The sequence below is a fragment of the Poecilia latipinna genome, unplaced genomic scaffold (genome assembly GCF_001443285.1).
Source record: "Poecilia latipinna isolate Pla-1442-1.1 unplaced genomic scaffold, P_latipinna-1.0 Scaffold732, whole genome shotgun sequence".
NCBI classification, from domain to species: Eukaryota; Metazoa; Chordata; class Actinopteri; order Cyprinodontiformes; family Poeciliidae; genus Poecilia; species Poecilia latipinna.
In genome coordinates this window covers 168273-188302 of record NW_015113348.1, presented here as the reverse complement: position 1 = coordinate 188302, position 20030 = coordinate 168273, and the positions used below count along the sequence as shown (strand labels likewise).

Sequence of the window (20030 nt, the reverse complement as noted above, 5' to 3'; positions counted from 1 at the left end):
CCATATTTTTTCTTGTCTTTCTTTGCAGATGATAATCTGGCTTTTTTGTTGATTTTGGAGTAATGTCTTCTTCCTCTCTGATTGGCCTTTCAGTACAAAACCAATTTTCATGTGGATAATCAAACTAGCATCTTCACAGAGTCTCATTTAGGTGCAGCATTGATGAAAACAGCTCAACAAAACAAATCCACCTTCTAAATAATCGTTTGAACGAATGAGAGCTGCAACTTTTGGCATCTGGAAATTAAACTCTAGAATAAAACTGACTTTTTTTATGATGGTACACAAATAACCGCTGTGTTTAACCTAATAGAAGCTCCAGAGCCAAGACTTTTTAATTTAAAAACAGCAATAAACAATCTTCCTTTTACTAAGCTGACATTTAGCAAACAGAAGTAATTTTGGTCATTTTATCTGAACCAAAACATAGTCAGACTTAACATCAGACCCAAGGTTTTCCCCAGAAAACTTGCTAACCCCGCTGGTTGGGTGCTAGAGCGGTCATTCATCTAGCGGCCCGTCATGTTTTTGAGTTAAAAATGTTTAAAATTGACAGAAGATTTGAGAATATCACCTGGTAATTATGTATTGGAAGATTAATACCTGAACACCAACTAAAAAGACTTAAAAATGCAAATGTTTAATAAATAAATAAGCAATGCTAAGCCTGGTGGGAGCAACAAGTAAAGCCTGGTGGCCCGCCAGGCTTACAATGAGACCCATCTAGTTTTTAACTGTAGCTAGATCAATTTGGTGATTTTCCACAGGATCGTGCTTTAGAGCAGAAACAGTCAACCGACACACATTGTGAGGTTACAGCATTTGGTCACTGTGGGAGTTCAAGGCATCGAGTCAGAGACGCCATTCAGTGATTGTAACTGCATGTGATCAGGCGGTGCTATGACAGCTTCTCATGTTAAATAAAACAGAGTCAGGATGACGAGAGGTTTCTGCAGGGCGATGCATATGAGCTGCATGTTTCTGCAGAGGTTTGCATGCATGTCACATGTTGACTGTTTTACAGCAGAAACAGAGAAGAAGCAGGAATGTAAACATGATGTCATTCTGCACTCATTCAGTCAGGAGTCAAACTACATCCGGTATGGATGCCAAATTTCAGTCTATGTATGCCAGAAAAGTTCTGGATGCCTCAGGGTGAATTTACACAAGTGCTGATTAGTTCGCTCTGATCGAACTCCACAAACTCTGGTTCGTTTGCCTAAAACTCTGGTTCGTTTGCCTAAAACTCTGGTTTGTTTGCCTAAAACTCTGGTTCGTTTGCCTAAAACTCTGGTTCGTTTGGGAAGGTGTGAATGTCTAATCGAACTCTGAGGCTTTTTTGAGTGTGTCACCGCTGTAAAAGCAGGAAGTGGTTGATGGTGCAGGGCATTCTGGGAAAATACAACCAAAACAAACATGCTAGCTTAGCGCTAGCGGGAAGTATGGCTCGTGGCATTTTACCAAAGACAAAAGAGAACTTCTACAACCGCTTAAATCTGACGCTACTCCATTTATTAAAAAGAAAGTTGAGCTCATGTCTTTGTCAGAGGTTTTTGAGTCGTTTCTTTCAGTGGTTTTTGGTGCAGCGCCACCACAGGCGAGGAGGGGAACCGGCTTATCAAATGGTTTGGATCATATGGCGGCGAACATGTAGCTGAAAATGTAGCAAATGTTGCAATTTTGGTCTCCAACAGAACCAATTAATCAGACTATCAGGAGTGAAAACAGCCTTTATAACTTGTTTGAATATCATTAAATTAATAAATATGAGGTGTAAAGACAGCAGACTAAATTAGAAAGCCATCTCTCACTGGAAATTGTTTGCTGCTGACGCAGAAAAATGGCAAAATGATCCCTGACCTCTTAATGCTGAACCAGAAAATATTTTTTTAATAAAATTACAAAATACTGATTGTTGAGAAAACAGTTTTGATTGTCGTCCAGGCGCCTGCGTGCCATTATTTGCAGGTTTCCAGGTTAACTACAGACATGCTGCAGGCCTGACCTTTATCTCCCAGTATAATTGCTTCTTCTCTGCAGCAGGACCTTTTCTGTAGTAATAGTTTCATTACAGCAGATTCTGTTATGGACCTCAGCAGTCTCATTCACTGCTGTGATTTGCTCTTTCACATTCCTCAGTTTGTCAGATACCTGCTGCTGCCCAAGTCTCACCTTTTATTCAGCCGAAATGTGATTTCTATTTCACGAGAGGCCAAAGTGCAACAGAAGACACCAGGATAACAGCTGAGGTTTGACCTGCACGCCCAAAATCAGACCAACAGGAGGAGGATTTTCTAACAAAAACCACATGCAGTTGGGGATTTTACTGCCTTGCATTCATCTAGTGAGATAAACAAACTGAGAAGAAATGTCCTGTAAACCAGGGAGCCAAACTTTTAACACTGGGACTGGAAGACATTTTAAATATCTGAAATAAACAAAAACAGGAACTACAAATGAAACAAATTGTAAACAAAATTGGCCTTCAAATAAATGGCTAGTTGAGACCAAACCACCAGAATGAAGACAAAAGAAAAACAATAAATCATTCAAATGGAAATTACTGACATCGTTTTAATTTAAATTTTAATTAACCTGTTAATTTTAAATTAATTTGATAACTCTGCACCAATGCAGCACACTTAAATAAAGCAAAAGCTGCAAAAAGCACAAGCTAAAAATGTAAAAATGAGACAAATTTAGTTTGTTCTGTCATCAAATGTAAAATAAATATTAACACAGGACGAAAAATGGGATTTTCGGCAGCTATTGACACCTTGTTCTGCCGTGCGCATAGAGATTGAGGGCTTTCGGCAAGAGGTTTTTGTCAGAGTCGAGCACTGCCAAAAATGGTCAAAAATGCTGTGTGTCCGTGTTCCCCTATCACCCCCCTCCCCTTGTGCCTAGCAGAGGTTTTCGTATTTAAATGAAGTTGCTGAGTGCCATGCAAATGCAAATCAACTGTTGAGCATGGCCTTTTGACTCTTATTTATTTTGTAGCCAACCCTTTTTACCTTCTGTTCACCATAAAGAAGTGTTTGGAGAAAGAATATTAAAACAATCTATCTTATCCATTAAAATATATATTACATGTGTGTTAGGAGCACTGAAAAACTTAGTTTTGGTTGAATTGATGATATAAAAGAAGAATATGCATAATTACATACAATAGACTTTTGTGAAACGTGATCTTACTTTGACATTCCTCCTATCTGAAGATTTATCTTGTGATGGGAGGAATTGCACAACTTAATCAAAAATAATAATAAAAAACATGTTCCAGAGTGGTTCATTGTACATAAAGTATTTTTGTGAATAATATTCAAACTAATGTTAATGTTCACTGATTGCTTTAAAGACCCAGAGTCATGCTATATTGGAGTGGTAGTGACACCGTTCCACATCACAATACAGGACTTAAGAAACTACAGATGATTTATCAGTATTCAGTTGCTTAACTCTCGAGTTTAAATTTTAGAATAAAATGGTTGAAAGTATGTGATACCTTCTGATAGAGTATAAACATTTGCATTCTTTTTTTAAAGTTTGTTAGTTAAGCACTAAATATAACTCACGGATTATGAATCGTATTCTGTATAAACTAAAAAGGAGACAGCTCAAAGTAGAATTGAGTAAATAAACATCTATTTAAAAACATTTTAGCAATTAATTATAATAAAAATAAAATATACTGTCACGTAACTTCTGAAAAAATAACTTTTTAGAATGTATTTTTTTTCTGTCAACTTTCATTTAACACTCCAGTCCAGTTGGTGGCAGTAATGCGCTTTCATAGTTGGTCAAGCAGCCGCCATTAAACTCCAGAGGAAGATTTGCACCGGCTACTGCTAAACCCAACATGAACGAAAATGCCCGTGCGTTGTGTGAAATGGTGGAAAAAGTCCTATTTCACATAGTTACCTTTTCAGTATCGTTTTGATATTAAGCAATGTCCCGGCGGAAAACAACAGATGACACCGCAGCGGTCCAACAAGGCCGAACCCACGGTAAGAAAACTTTAATGAATAGCGAGCGCGCGCAGCGAGGCGAGTTGCTTTGTTTTTTTTTTTTTTTTACAGAAAACGGTCTGTCGTTTTTTTTATGCCGAAACAAGTGTAGGGTGAGATTTCGTATTGTATTTTTTATTACATGTGATGTTCTGAACTCTTAAAAATACTCGCATCTTCTTTTATTTTTTCAGACCTGAAAAAATGGCCGAGCCTAAACAGCCAGGCCTCAGACCACGGTGCCGAGGCGCTCTGACGGAGTCCACCAGGACGAAGAGAAATTCAGTAAGTTATGATTTCACATTTAGTCAATAGTGAACACTCGCATATTTGTAAGGAAAACTGATCTTCCCGTTATTTTATTTATTTTGTTATAACGCAGTACAGCAAGGCAGAGTGTGGAAAGCAGTAGAGATCGACAACATGGCGGACGGAGGACGGATATGAGGACGACGTCATGAAGCCGGTATGTATTATGTACAGTCACTGCGTTGATTCCCGACTGTATAATGGTTGGTTGAGAATAATTTTAACTTATTTACTTATGTATTTTTGAGAAAGCGATATATTTGCTACAATATCTTTTTAATTTTACATTTATTTCCAGACACTCCACAGAATGGGAGTCACATTTGTGTCAATCAGACTCTTCAGGAACGTCCTGATGTCCGTGATGAGGACAGAGATGCAACTGTGTGTGAGTATCTACTATTTTAGAATGTTGATATTTTATGCTTCAATATTGTTTATGTACATAATGTAATTATGCTATGTATTGACAATGCACAAAAATGTTTTCCAGCTCCGTCCAGGACCGACTGCCAGTCATCCAGATGTAGCTAAAGAAAGAAGCAGGTAAGATTTATTACTAATCACAATTCCTTGAATGATTATACAAGGAATTATTGAATAATTTGTTGAATTATTCAATAATTCATTGATTATTATTCAATGAATGAATAATAATGATTTATTAAAATCCATCAAAGCAAATTATCTGCCTCAGAGTTTGTTGAACTATGTTTTACTATTTATTACCAACTGATTTTAATTATTTTTTCTTCCAATTGTTTCCAAGTGTTTTCTCTTTTTCATTAAAGTTTTTATTTTTTGTAAGAATGTATTAATGTGTTTTTTTGTTTGTTTATATAAATAATAGGGTGACTACTTTGGTCAAACATGTAAAAATAAACTGCAGCAAACCTTTCAAATAGCCCAGAAAGTGAAACAGGAATAAATGATGAATTTATTTTGACATCAGAACCGATACATATATTAATATTAGATCTAATTTAAAATTTGAAGAGCAAAACTTTGATTCCGTCATAAAAAGACGCCTGAATATGTCTTAATGACTTATTGACTCACATAATTAGCATAAATTCTGTGCTGAATTCAGGAAAGCGCCTCTTTGCTGTTAGCAATCAGAGAAATGTGCTCTTGTCGTGTTTTTCCTCTTGAAGTGGAACAACTCGATTATTTCCCCTCTTTTAAACAGTAAATAGATGCAGAAATTATTATTTTCATGTCAGATGCGACATACAGTCATCAGGATGCATGTAAAAGGGGGCAGGGTTTTTTTTTTTAGCTTCTGACATACATCTGAAACTAGTTTAGCAAAATCACGTGACTCAGTTGGACCAGACGAGTCGTGTGGAAGCAGATGTTTGACAGATGGGGTCATTTAGGGACACAATGACAGCCGGTCAATAAAACACCGGCAGGGAAATTACAGTGAGGCCACTCAGAGGTCTGTTACCATCACCTTTACAAATGTCCACCACCGCACACCGTTCTCCTTAACCCGTTAAACGCTGGCTTTTATTCTCACTCATTCACCGTCCGACAGATAAAAACGCCGCTCTCTGAATTCCCATGAAGGCCCGCATCTCCAGATTGGAACGTGCTCACCAGATGATAAGGACTATGATCATTTATTTCTGAGATCTAGTGGCTGGAGATAAGATGGGCCCTCAGCAACAATGGAGGGCCTCAGGGAGAGTAGATAATGAAGCCGCTGACCCCTGTAGTACGCTAGGCTTAGCCACTCGCCTTGCTTTCTGTCGGTGGGTTTATCTGCTGGGAATAGCGCAACGCTGCGCGTCTATCTGACTCTTCCAGCTTGGCAGCAGTTCCTACATGCTGTCGTCAGTCCCAGAGGTACAAAAGCTCAACGCAGCTTAGAGTCTGTATCCAGAAACCAAGGGGGAGTGCACTGTGCAGCACACAGAGGGGGAGGAGATCACAGCCCGTGTTTCAGAACCAGCTATCTGGAACCAAGAGGAAATGCAAAAAAATGGAAAATAACAGAACAAATACATGCCATCTTCTTTAGGTCTGGAAACTGAGGTGGAAAGCTTCCATTTTTGGTTTTATTATGCATTTTGAATCATTACCTTGCTTAAAGGTGACCCATAAGGCTCCCTTGAACAGGTTAGGCTGAGGCACAGAACATGCTCGCTAATTTTTTTTTCTTTTTTGCAGAGAATCATTCTTAGATAATGAGGTTTTTTTCAGAAGCTGACACTTAAAACCCCCAAAATGTTGCTGCCAGAAACTCCATCTAACTCAATGTTTACACTCGCACGTGAAAACGGCTGCAAACAGATGTGCAATTATACAACTGTACATCTTTGAAAAGCAGAAGTGGAGCCTCCTGCTCAACCAACAAGAATGTAGCAAGTGGTTTCTGGATGGCAAGTTAACAAAACACTTGTCTTTTCCAGAAGGTAAAAGTGCTGAACAAACGTGCTGAGGCAACATTTGTTGCTATGTGACGGGCCGGGCATTGCTGTGGTTGCCAGGTAACAATCGAGTGAGACTTAATAATTGTGACGTTTTAGAAACTTTCCTAGACGCCAAAAAACATTAACTCACTACCCAAAAATGTCCAGGTGCAACAGTAAAACCAGCTGACCAAACGTCCTGGAGCTCAGCCCTGGTTGCTAGGCAACAGGCTGAGGTTGCTAGGTAATGGGCGTCACATTCCAAAGGATTTTAGAACGGCTCATTTTCCACACACCAAAATACATTAACTAATTTCCAAAAACCAGCTCAGTGTTTTTTTTTTTTATTGTTTGGATTGTTTTTAGAAGCAATAGAAACAGAAATGTGCAATATGTGAATTTTGCACATTTGAAAAAGCAAAATTTGTTTTCATCCTTTCAAAGCTGGAGTAGTAGCGGTGCATGCTAGGAGAGAAAAGGCTTTTCTGGTGACATTTTCTCAACTTTTCCTGATTTTAAACGTGATACATCAATACATTTAACTTTCACCTGATCTGATTGCCGTATTCTTTAGTTTTTCCCAGACTGGAACCAACCATTTCTGACAACATTCACTAAAATATACCAAAACATTTTATACCAAATCTGTCACGCAGCTTGATTAACTGAAAGCCTTGACATTTGGTTAATCAGCAGAAACTTCATTTGAAGAGAAAGGGTTTCGATTTTAGTAGCATTAATATAAATCTAACGGCACCAATCAGATTCCATAGGATCCTCACCAACTGTTGGCATATTTATAGATTTAAAAAAGCATATAAAGCTTTATAAATGATCGTTCATGTGCTTGTCGTCTGAAAGTGTTTAACTGTTGCACAAAGGTATGCTGATGACGCCCTTGCTTCAGAGCTGGATGTCGTAAATCTGGTAGATGACACACGCAGCATACAGATAGCCTCATTAGGCCCTGATTTATGTCAGAGCAGCAGAACATCGACGACCACTAAGGCTAATGGTCCCAGGTGATGACAAGGCCTCAGAAAGGGAAAGTGAAAGTTACGTTTTGCAGCATAAAAAGGAGCAAAATGTACATTAGCAGAGGGCAAACAGCATTTTTTAACGCAGGTGCACTCAGGGGCAAAACAAACTCTTCCAGACCGGGTTGTACACGTTCAGCAGGGAGCATTGAATACAAAATACTTCCTGCATCACCTGAGGTGCACTTAGGAGCAACATGTGCTTTAGGCTGCAGCAGGGAGTCGGAATCGGTTCTGTTCTGGGCCAAATCAAGATCATGGATGATGTTAAAGGGCCGGTTGTCCCAGAATGTACTGATAAAACCTGATCACAAACTGTTAAAATATCAATTAATACTTAAAATTAAATATTACTGAACATCTTTACAGATTTTGTGATACTTTTTCTGATTTCTTTGCAATTAAAATCTAAGTTTTTATGGTAATAATTTGGAAATATTTGCACTTATTTAAATGCAACATTTTATTATTCGCTGGACTCATTGGACTATAATTTGACATCAATTAAGAGTGAGGCAACAGTTTAGTACAAGTCAAAATCTACAATAAACTTTCAGTTATTGTTGATTTTGACTGAATTTCCACAATGATTCTTAAGAAACTGGAGGGACTGATTGGTATAATTTGGTAATAAACAGATTAAAAACTGCATTGATTTGATTGATAACATAATATTTAATCTCAGTGTTTAGACTAGAATCTAGAGGGCCACATAAAAATCTACAGTGGGCCGGGTTTGGCCCAGAAAACTTTTTAAAGCCGGTGCCGGCCGCCATGTTTTTGAGTTAAAAAATGTTTAAAGTTGACAGGAAATTTGAAATTATTGCTTGATAATTATGCATTATTGGAACATTAATACATGAACACCAACTATAAAGTATTAAAAAAGGAAATAATAATAAAAAAACTAAAATAAATAAGCAATGCTAAGCCTGGTGGGGACACAAGTAAAGCCTGGTGGCCCGCCAGGCTTATAAAACACGGGGAAACCCAGGCGGGCCAGATTAGGTCCATGGGCCTCGAGCTTGACACATGTAGGCTGCAGGTCCAAGTCTGCATTTGTTTGCTTTGAATTAATGCAACTCATGTCCCCGCAGTCCGAGCCGTTAAGCCTCATTTGCATTCCAAATGTTCCCTGATTTTGTTTTCCACAAAAGGAAACAAGCAAGAGAAGATCTGGTTTCCATCACATAAATAATTAAGCTTGTGAAAACAAAAAAAAACAAAACACTAAGTGGTTTTTATTCCATGAACGCAAATGTCAAGATGAGCCTAGCGGAGAGCCGCCGCTCAGAATAAAATCACATGGACGTTTAATCAGGTGCCACAGAAAGCAGAGGCGAAGCCGGCGTGGGGTTCACGTTTTGCTCAATTAGAGGATTAGGAATGTCACACATGGTCATCTGCTTCATTCATTCATTCATTCATAACACAATGGAGCCACAGGCCTCTGGATACTGAAGCGATAACCATTGTTGAATTTCAGATCTGTTTTGCACATTTGTCCCATAGGAAGGTGGTGAAATCTGTAAAAATACCCTCACTTTTATATTTTACCCTAAAATGTGGAGGATATTTTTAATATCTCTGTTTCTTTAACAGTGTTAGTTAAAAAATGTAGGATTATGATTCCTTGATGGGATACGACAAAGATACTGAGGAATAGGAAAATGTTTCTGTTTTGTTAAAACTTTAATTCACATGTGTCAAACTCGAGGATCGAGGGCCAAATCTGGCACGCCGTAGCTTTTTATGTTGCCCTCCAAGTTACACCAATAAATCCTTCCAGTTTCTCACAAATCAGAAAAATTCACCAAAAAAATCAACAGATCCCCACATTTTTTCTGGTTTTAAATTCTGGATGAACTGATCAGTGTGAAAAGATATTCAATATTATTTAATTATAGAAACATTTATGGGATGCTAAAACAGATATTTGTTGATATTTTAACAGTCTAATGGGTTTTATCAACACGTTCTGGTACAACCGGCCCTTTAAGAACATTCAGATTTTTGATTTGACCCAAAATGAAAATGAATTTGACGTTCCTAACTTAAATGATTAAGCTGAGATGCAATGTGCAAAATATTCTGAAGAAACGTCTAAAAATAATTTCTACTTTTTTTGCTGATGCAGTTTAGGATTTGCATTAATTTACAGAATCTGGCAGTTGCAAAATTGTGTTTTCAATAAGTTTATAATGGAAAACAATTATATTTTCTAACAAAAACTGGATGATAAACATGTTCGGTCTCATCTAGATGGTTGTTTTTACACTCCAGTATTTACTTTTATTTGTTTTGGATATTTTAAATATCTCCCAGAATAAAATCAACACTGGAACTACCAGTTCCAGTGTTGAATTAAAGTTCATTGATCTTTGGGAAGCATTATTAGTTGGAAATGGTCTCAGACGCAATAACTTCTGGGAGAATTTACCACCTTTTTGTTACAGGTTTGTTAGCATTTTCCATATTTATTCATAGTAAAACAGTTTGCAACACATTGCCTCCTAAATTTTGTTGATTTGAACAAACATCTCACTTAGCAAATAGTGGAAAAATAACCAGCTAATCATTTCTAAAAGTTCGCCTCAGTTTTACTCATTTATAACTTCCTCTTGACTTGACCCAAAAGTTTCTGTTTGCAGAGCTTCCCCTGAAGGAAAACCGTCTCACCTCTCTATAATTCATGTCCTTTTTACTTTAAAACCCCACTAAGGATCAGACCGACGCTCTCTCACACACTATGTGGATGTGGTTTCATAACATGCAGATGAGACGGCGATGAGAGCGAATCCAGTCAAAATCTTCCAGCTGGTTAGTTTTTATGGTAAAATAATGTTTCTGGGATTCAGGTGGTGATTTCTGAAAAGATATCCATCAGCCTCAGATTTTTATTTTCACGAAGTTGTCAGATTTTCAGATTTCTCTCTTACAAGGTGGTTTCGTCTAGATGTCAAACTAGAGGCCCGTGGGCCAAACGTGGCCCGCCGTAGCTTTTTATGTGGCCCTCTACACTAAATTACATGAATAAGCCCCTTCAGTTTTTCAACAAATCTGCAAAATTTACTCAAAATTCACACAAAATCTACAGATTCCCACATTTTTTTCCAGATTTTTACTCCAAATTTTTCTCAAAATTGGACAAAAACATCGATTTTAAGTGACTGCTGCCTCAGCCTTACTTGTTGACAAGTTATAGTCGGTTAATAAAGTCACGTTTAACGTCATACATTAGCTCAAATATCATAAAAATTCCTTAGTGCCACAAAATCTGTGATTTTGATCACACGCACCAAAAAAAAAAATTCACAAAATCCTGGACCGTCTGATCAGTGTGAAAAGATGTTTAATATTATTTAATTTTAAGAAACACATAGAGAATGCTGAAACAACTACTTATTGATATTTTCACAGTTTAATGGGTTTTATTAATACTTTCTGGCACAACCGGCCCTTTAAGAATATTCAGATTTTTGATTTGGCCCAAAATGAAAACGAGTTAAACTCTCCTGGTCCAGATCACACCAGAAACTTAACAGCTTCTTTATTCATCAGTATTTATTATGAACTGGAGTTAAATCTGTCACAGATATGCTGCCGACTTTGACATTGCCGAGCAGCGCCTCTTGATGCGCAACCGTGGTGAATTTCACTCGGCGCTGATGAGGTACATCTGTCGCTCCTCTGCTTTTACCTGTGGCATCGTCTTTGCTCCGTCATCTGCATCACGCTCTTTAATGAGTCGACACACTTCATACCCAAAATGAGCTCCATTTAAATTCAATGGCCTCCCACACACACACACACACACACACACACACACACACACACACAAGTTTAGATGTCTCACTTTGCTAAGTGATGATTACTGTCGCTACAAACTCAATAAATTGCATTGCCTTGAAGCCTGAAGTCACTAATTAACATTTTCAATATGTATTTAGAGGAATGTTTACATGAACATATGGTCTCCTTTCTTCCTAAAAATCTGAGATTTAAGCCTTGAATTCTTTTCTTTACAAAATAAAGCAATTGTTTCCGCCTCCGAGGATGAAGTATTGCTGGAAAAGTGAGTAAAGACAAGAGAGTCGATGTAATTTGTAAACCTTAACGGTTGCTTCTTATTTTGCCCTCGATTCACGTTAGGTTTTTTCTTTCCTACACAATTTTCCATGTAATAAAAAAAGCCATTTACCAACCATTTGCCTTTTTCACATCCACTTTTGCCACATTTTATATGATTAAAAGCCTTTTTAATATTATAGTTTGCTGTTTTGATTATTTTCCAGCATCATTTATCAAAATATTTGTTTAAAAGAACTGAACAGTTGGTAAAGCAGCCAATCCAGAAGCAGCATTTATTTTCCTTGGCTCTGATTGGCTGTCCAATCAAGAAGAGATAATGAAAACAAGCACTTATTATTACGTGTTAATGCATATCAGAGTATTTTTTAAACTAAAGAGGTAATTTTATGCTTTTTTTTGTGTATTTTAGCATTTAAATGTGTTCCCGCAAAATCTCAGGATCCACCGCAAAGAGGAAAAACTCAAGCTATTATTTATCATTTTACATTGTGTAAATGTTTTGTTTATTATTCTATTTTGGAGAAACAATCTCAATTTAAACAAATTGTTTCTTCCAATCAATTTTGTGGGAATTTATCTGTCCAATACGCTGCACTTCCCATCCCAGGCCAGTAGGGGGTAGAAACATCCACTAATGACATGAGAAATGTGAGAATGGCAAGGGATTTCCGAAAACAACAGCAGTTGGTTTATATGGCATCACTTCCTGTTAGTGGCGCATGACAAAAGTTTCACATTGACAAATTAAATCCTGAATAAATGGGACGTTGTGGTTTTTAGCGTGGGAGTCATGAGTTGCAGTTTTCCTTTCAAAAAGCTCAATTTACAGTCGACAAAATTAAAAAACAACTTACAAGCAGCTATGCAGTGGAGATAAATACTAAAATAGTTTGTTTTCCAAGACATCCATCCATCCAGTCAACAAGTTGGAGAAGTTTCTGTGGGATATTTTTTGCCAAAAAAGAAACAACCAAGCTTTTCCTTGTGGCCACCCCTGTGGCGGTTAATGTTAACTGCCTTGTTTATTTCTCTCCTGCTGGTCTCCCAGCAGCAGAACTGCAAGGTACACTTCAGGTGAGGACACTGAGAAAACCTCCAGTCTCTCAAACTCTGGAAGTGTGACCCTACGGTGCTAAATGAAGACACCTGGGAATAAAAATGGGAAGTGCAGCTTGTTTACTTTCCAGGCTGTTGGTTTTTTTTTTGTACATATTCAATGAAAAACAAGTTGTTTTGTGCAAAATATAACCAAAAACACCCGGATTGTTCCAAAAGTTACAGAAAATATGAGACAAAAATAAATGCATACAGGTTTATTTATTGGATTATTCTAAAATCTAGAGCAAGGGTGTCCAAACTGTGGCCCGAGGGCCATTTGTGGCCATTGGAGTAGGTTTGTGTGGCCCCTGGACCAGTTTAGGAATGGCTTAATTGGTAATTCAGCATACAGAGCAGGGTTTCCCCAGTGTACAGTATTATAAGCCTGGCGGGTCACCAGGCTTCACTTGTGCCCCCACCAGACTTAGCATTGCTTATTTATTTAAGTTTTTTTTTTTATATTTGCACTTTTTAAGAGTTTATAATTGGTGTTCATGTATCAATCTTCCAATAACACAATTATCAAGTGATATTTTAAAATTTCCTGTCGACTAAACATTTTTTTACTCAAAAACACGACGGGCCGCTGGATAAATGACAGCTCTTGCACTGGGCTTAACAGGTTTTCTGGGGAAAACCTTGTAGAGTGAAAGCAGATGGAGACTTTGTGTTTTTCTTTCTACTTTCAATGACAATTTTATATATTAAATAGAAAATTTTAAGAGCGAAACCCAATGTTTTGCTTTCGTTTTAATGTCAGCAGGGTCACAAATGGGATGAACACAAAGGCAGTTCTCACATTTGTTGCAACAAATTAGGAAACTAATTGGTCCTTTTCAATAAAAATATGATGTTAATTTTAGCAGGTAAAGAAAAAGAATTCATAATAAAAGTATTTGGCATTTTTAATTGAATTTAAATAACTAAACAAATTACGACTTCCAAGAGCTTTCAAATAGTTGATTTTGGGCACTTACTTGTTTTAATATCCTTTTAAACCGAAAACAAGCAAAAAAAAAAAAAAAAAGAAAAATGTTTTTGTAAGAAGATGTATTACTTATTGGATTAGCGTTTATAAAGGTAATTTCTACGAGGATTTATCTCTTTAGGTGGCTTATTCCAGCTATAAGTTGATAAAAAGATAAAGAAAGGCTTAGAAAATGATGGATAAGATAATTTCCAGGTTGTGGGAGGTTAACCCAGCATGCAGTTAAATTGAGGAATCAATAACAGATCCAACTTGACGAAATGAAAACAGTGTTCAGCTTCATCCTGAGGCGTTCAGGTAACCTCCGTATTTCTGACCACCTGCAGCTCCAGGGGGAGCACGGCTAGCCGTGCGCCGCCATCCATCAGGCTTGTCACGGGTCGCTCCGGGGCGGCTTCGCTAAATCTGCGTAGGACTCGCCTCATTTCCCTACTCTGATTATCCAGGCCCGCTCAACGGGAACGGGCTGCGCCGCCTGACTCTTCGCCAACGTCTTCCTAAATTCAACCTCCGCTCTGTCAGCGCGGTTATTGCACTTAAATTTTTTTTGTCCCCCTGGATCTCATCACCTCGACACTACGGCTTCTTCTTGCCAAGCACAGATCAGCAGAATCTGATGTTTGTCTCTCTCTCTCGGTTTTCCCCTGGGTTTTGGGGGGGAAGCTCGGGTTTCACCAGAGTTGCTCATTTACAGAGCTTTGTCCTGCAGTGTGGGATTCCCCGAATGTTTAACAGCTCATAACAGAACCTGTTAAAATGTTTCTGCTGGTGGATTTTGACAGTGAGAAAGGTGTGGAGCCAAGATCCTGCTGTGAGAAATGTGCAGCCATAGTTGGTTTAAAATTAGAGCTGACATAAAGGGAATGCAGCCTGGTTGAACTCATTTCATAATATTAGCAGCTGACAGAATATTTTACGCACAAGTCAGCGTGATTCAGAGCCACAAATCGCATATCAGTCACTATAATTACTAGTATTTTTAAATACATTTATTTCTACAGTGTAAGTAGGATTTAGTAGATTTTAGGAAACCATCAAGTTACCATAAAATTAATTTACAGTCGCTACTATTGCAATATTTTCCCTTCTAGTAGTGTTAATGTATTTTCATTGACAGTATCAAAATCATTGTACAATAATAATTTATTGTTTCTACTGTCTTGAGAATTACAGAAGTTTCTTGTGAGTTTTGATTTGACTTATAATTACTACTGTAACTTACATTTTATTAATAAATGTTGAATTTTTTAAAGAATGTCTTCTGCACGTAATATCTTTAAATGCCTTTAATTTAATTTGCTTTATTGCCAAAGAATTGGAAGATTAAGTTTTCCTGAAACAAATTAGAAAACTGCAAAACAGCCGAAACACTGATTTCCTTTAAATATATGTATTTGATGTATATTTGTTTATTGTTTCATAATTTATTACTGTCTTTATGTTTTTAGCACTTGGAACTGGCTCGTAGCTAAAATTTAAGCTCATGTTGGCACTGAACATGATAATATATGTAATTGAAGTCAAATTTTCTCTCAACTCTTTGAAAGATGAATGGGTATAAGACAGTAAAGGTGTAAAAGTTGACATTCCACCATTGGATTGAGGACAGTAGTGGGAAAACTTCAGTGAAATCTTCCGTTTTTTGTCCTATAAAACTGATTTAACGTTGGTGTCTGACTTCTGTTTGAGGCAGAGCTGATCGATATTTCAGGACAAGGGAGGATGAAGTCGGTACACAGAGAAAGAGAACATGTCTGTAAATATTGATCCTTTTACATCTCTTGTTGTTTGAACTTTAGATTTACACGAGTTTCTCTGCAGTCATGTTGTGAGTTTTTTATTTCCTTCCCGCTGAGTGTGCATTCACACCAGTCCAGTCCTGTAATGCGTTTGCCTGGGAAGTCTGGTTTGTTTGGGAGGTGTGAATGAGTAACTGCGTAAAAACCTCGGTTTTGGTTCGGCTGAAGTGAACTCTAGCACAGTTTGAATTGGGAATAAAAGTCATAACACGATATATATTGTGATGTGTGGCGGTAATGATATATATCACGATATAATTTGTATAAAACTTACATCAGCTGTATACTAAATGAGAGGAAAGTATTTATTTGTATGCATAGAAACTCTAAACATTCATTTCTGTGAATGTTATTTGTATGTAATGTTTGTAACTGGGTTTTTTTTTAGGTCTCCCTTAAAAGACGTCATTTTAAGGGAAACCTGCTTTTTCTTCCCAGTCAGGGAAATTGCTAGTGTTTCCTCTCTTCCACACAGGTTTTCGCTCCTGGTTTGATTTTTTTTAACCCTCCTGCGGTCTTAAGAGACGGGGGCATCTAAACTGCACAAGTTTTTGTCTGAACGCTTTTACAAGGTTTTTTTTTTGTGGTTTCAGAGAGACCGTCAGACCGTCCCACAGCGCTTCCCTGCTGTCCGACCGTGACATCTGCCGCGCCCTTCCTGAGCACAGCGCTAAGACCGTGGGAGGTTAAACCCGAACCAGGTTCGGATAATTTCCATTTTTTGAACCTGCCTTTTCAACGAGCTCTTCCTTTACCTCTTGCTTGCTCTGTTTTGATGCCGGCTGGTTACGACATCAACAAGTTTTACCGTGATTGGCCGGTAGACTACAGATCTCTATCAAAGGCCAAATTTCTATTGTTTCTACCGTATGTATTGGCATTCCTAGTTTGAATGCAAATGTGGATGCAAGAAGACTGGAGAGCGCTCCAAAACAGGAAGCAGATTATAGCGCAGGGCATTCTGGGTAAAAAAACCCCTACCAAAACAGACGCGAGAGGTTATTGCTAGTGAGAGAAAAGGCTAGTAGTCAAAAGAGAAATCCGACAACCGCTAGAATTTCATGCTACTACCTTTTTGTTTACATTTTTCAAAGTGTTTTCTGAGGTTCTCGTGTCGTTTCCTTCAGTGGTTTTTGCTGCAGCGCCACCACAGGCGAGGAGGGGAACAGGTTTTTCTCAAGCTTTTATGTCATTATTTTATTTTCCCCATAGCAGTTGTTTTATTTTTTTGTATAGCAATTTTTATTGTACATCAGTTTGTGATTTCATGTCTGCAAAAGTGCTTTGTAAATACATTTTAGTCATTTTCTGACAATCGGGTGTGAAAATACACCAACATTCAGGATTCAACAATGATGATGCCGATGCTTCACAACGCTCAGCTCTCTGCAAACTGGATGAAATTATTCCGACATGTAAAATTAAGGAAGAAAAAATGCATTTCCCCCACAAACAAACTGTAAAGCACTGCAAGAAAATGTTGCAGCTGAACCAAAGCAGGCGGATTTCCGTTTTGCTGCATTTCCAGAGCTTCATTCATCGCTTTGACAGCCCAGACTCCCAGGAGGCTCCTCCAAAACGCTGCCTCATACAGCGACCAAGGAGGCTCACTCGGCACGGCTGCTCCCAGGCATGAGCTGGCCTACTTTAAAACCAAGTCTGCGTGAACGACGGGCTGAACTTCCAGTATCTAGAGGACGTGAGGATCCACTGGAGGGCTGCGTCATCGGAAGCGCCTCCACCGAGTCGACCAGAACGTGAAGACTCTGATGAAGCCCAGATGCGGTTCAATCGCTCGCCGTTCCAGATCACCAGGCTACGGGACGCAGTAAAGCTGCAAGCTTTCCACTTTTAGGGCCCAAATAAACTCAGAAAAACTAGAAACCCAACAACAAATGTTGACTTTTTCCATCATTGCTGAGACAGACCATCGTTAAATATTAAACCAGTTGCATTAATGTAAAGAGTTTATGATATTGTTTGGTTTGAACTTAATCACGTCTAATTTCACTCATTTGATTATGAAAATGACAATAGTAATTTGCCAAAATTGAATTTCAAGTCATTATTTATATAGCACAAGTTTACAATAAAAGCTACTTCAAGGCATTTAAATTAATAAATCAATTAATCACATGATAAATTAAAACAAGTTCAATAATTTTCATTTGTATGATTTATTGTTGATTTTTTGTTTACAAAGATTTCATTGTGCATTTTGTTTTTTTTCCTGTTTATTTTGGATATCTAAAATGTCTTCCACTTCCAGTGTTAAATGTTCATTAAAATCTAAAGTCCATCAATCTTGGAGAATTATATTGCTTGAAAATTGTCTCAAAACAACAATATTATCGTTTATCGCAATAACTTCTGGAACAATTTATTCTCCAGTTAAATTAGTTAATGTAACAGGCCTACTTTAAATCGAAAAAAGTTATAATTTATTGCAATTGGGTCGAGGTTTGATTCAGATCAATCTAACGGCAACAAAAAATCATCATCTAGTTGATTTTTGCAGCAACAAATCATCCAGTAGCGCTGTTTCAAATGCATCTTATTGTATCAGAACATAATGAAAAAGTCAGTTAATTTTGTCCAGTTATAACATTTAAAAAGTTAAATTAGGATTTTATAGATTTGACTTCATTACATATTTTAAGCACCTAAGAGTTGAAATATTTATGCATGAATATCGCAAAAACCACACTCAAAACACACTTTTAGTTTACTAAAAAGTAGGTTAAAGTACTGTTTAATATTTGGTTGAGGCTCCTACTGCATGAAAGGTGATCAACCTCATAATCATTTAGCATGTGAAAATTACAGTTTTTCCTTCCACTCAATTTCCCATTGACTTGATTTTAACACTCTGATTTCTGAAGGACTGAGTTTTGAGTTTTCTTTACTAAACAAATGCTTGGAATACGTCACTGCGTGAAATAATCAATGTCAGTTTTGCCTTTTAAACTGGAGCATCAGATATGGAGCACTAAGGCCTCAGTCTCCGATAAAATCTAATCCAGAATCTAAAATATGTCTTCAAAACTGAAAGAGAACGGCATGTGTACCTCCTGTGGTACTAACAAGCGATTTCTTTGTTGTTCTTCTCTTACCTGCATAAAAACTCATGTTTCGACCAAACTGCAGCGCTCTTTAAGACCACTTTCTCATCTGATGGAGCGTTTGAATTCAAACTCTCACCTACGCAAACTTTCCAGAGTTTCCTTCGCAGGGCGTCCACGGCTGCTGCTGCTTCAAAGGACGCAAACTGAGCTGTTTGGAGAACATTATTATTACAAATCCTGAACGTCTGAAGGAGGCTGAGCCTCCACACACCAACTTCCCTCCTGGGATCATTAACTCTGATGAGAAGGTGGGAAGAAGCAGAAGTGATTTATGTTATGTTACGTAAGGTGGCTTTGGACCACAGCGGCCGCGCTGCTGCAGTTGTTAAGGTTTTCTTCATGAACCATTGACAAGGACTCCCTCACCCAAGACATGACTCACTGCCAGTAATGCAGCAAAACAACTGCAGCCAGCTTGTTCATCTGCAACTACAAGACATGTGGGTTTGATGGGGGAGGCTGAGTGGGAGTGTGACAACTGCTGCTTCTAAAACCGCCAATATATCAGTTTTTCCTCACAGAATGTGAAATCTCGTCAGTAAAAACAACTAAAAGTTGATTTAAAAGACAAAGGAGAGTTAAATTATTGTGATAAACGTTAATATTGTTGTTTGAGATTGTTTTCAGGCAATGTAATGGTAATAATGGTAAAAATAATAATGCAAGAACACATTCTTAAGCATAAATAAACTTTAAACTCTACTGAACATTGAAGACATCTTAAATATCCAAAATAAATAAACAAAACAACAGAAGTAACAAATAAAATGAATAATAATGTCTGTGTAAACAAAACTACCCTTCAAAAGAACAGCTAACCGAGACCAAAATTAAGATTTTTGTCATCCAGTTTTTGGTGAAAAGCGATAAATCATTAAAATGGAAATTATTGAGTTTGTTTAAATTTATAATGTGATTAATTGCTTATTATGTTAAAAACCAAAAGGAATAAAGAAGTTTGAAGAACTAAAACTGCTTTTCTTTTAGCACTTTAGGTGATAACATCCTGGTTTTATCGGCTTTTATCAAAAAAAACTTCTACATTTTGTCTCTTATGGCAACAACAAACCACATCATGTTTGTGTGATGTCACGAGAAAATCAACAGAAATCATCCAAAATATCAGGAAGGCAATTGTGGATTTCTACAAATCTGGTT

The 20030-nt window shown here is 37.5% G+C and overlaps 1 long non-coding RNA gene and 1 pseudogene across 3 annotated transcripts; one reads left to right on the top strand and one right to left on the bottom strand.

The window, feature by feature from the left end:
- Positions 1-20030, bottom strand: part of LOC106955416 (ankyrin repeat and BTB/POZ domain-containing protein BTBD11-A pseudogene) — a 126954-nt pseudogene that overhangs the window by 81785 nt on the left and 25139 nt on the right.
- Positions 3708-4803, top strand: LOC106955413 (uncharacterized). 3 transcript variants are annotated; one of them, XR_001426569.1, is made up of 3 exons: positions 3708-4007; positions 4390-4473; positions 4615-4803. It is a non-coding gene; the product is annotated as an uncharacterized LOC106955413 (long non-coding RNA). The 3 variants fall into 3 exon arrangements; XR_001426570.1 differs by lacking the exon at positions 3708-4007 and adding an exon at positions 4055-4292 and having other exon boundaries at positions 4395-4473; XR_001426568.1 differs by lacking the exon at positions 3708-4007 and adding an exon at positions 4056-4292.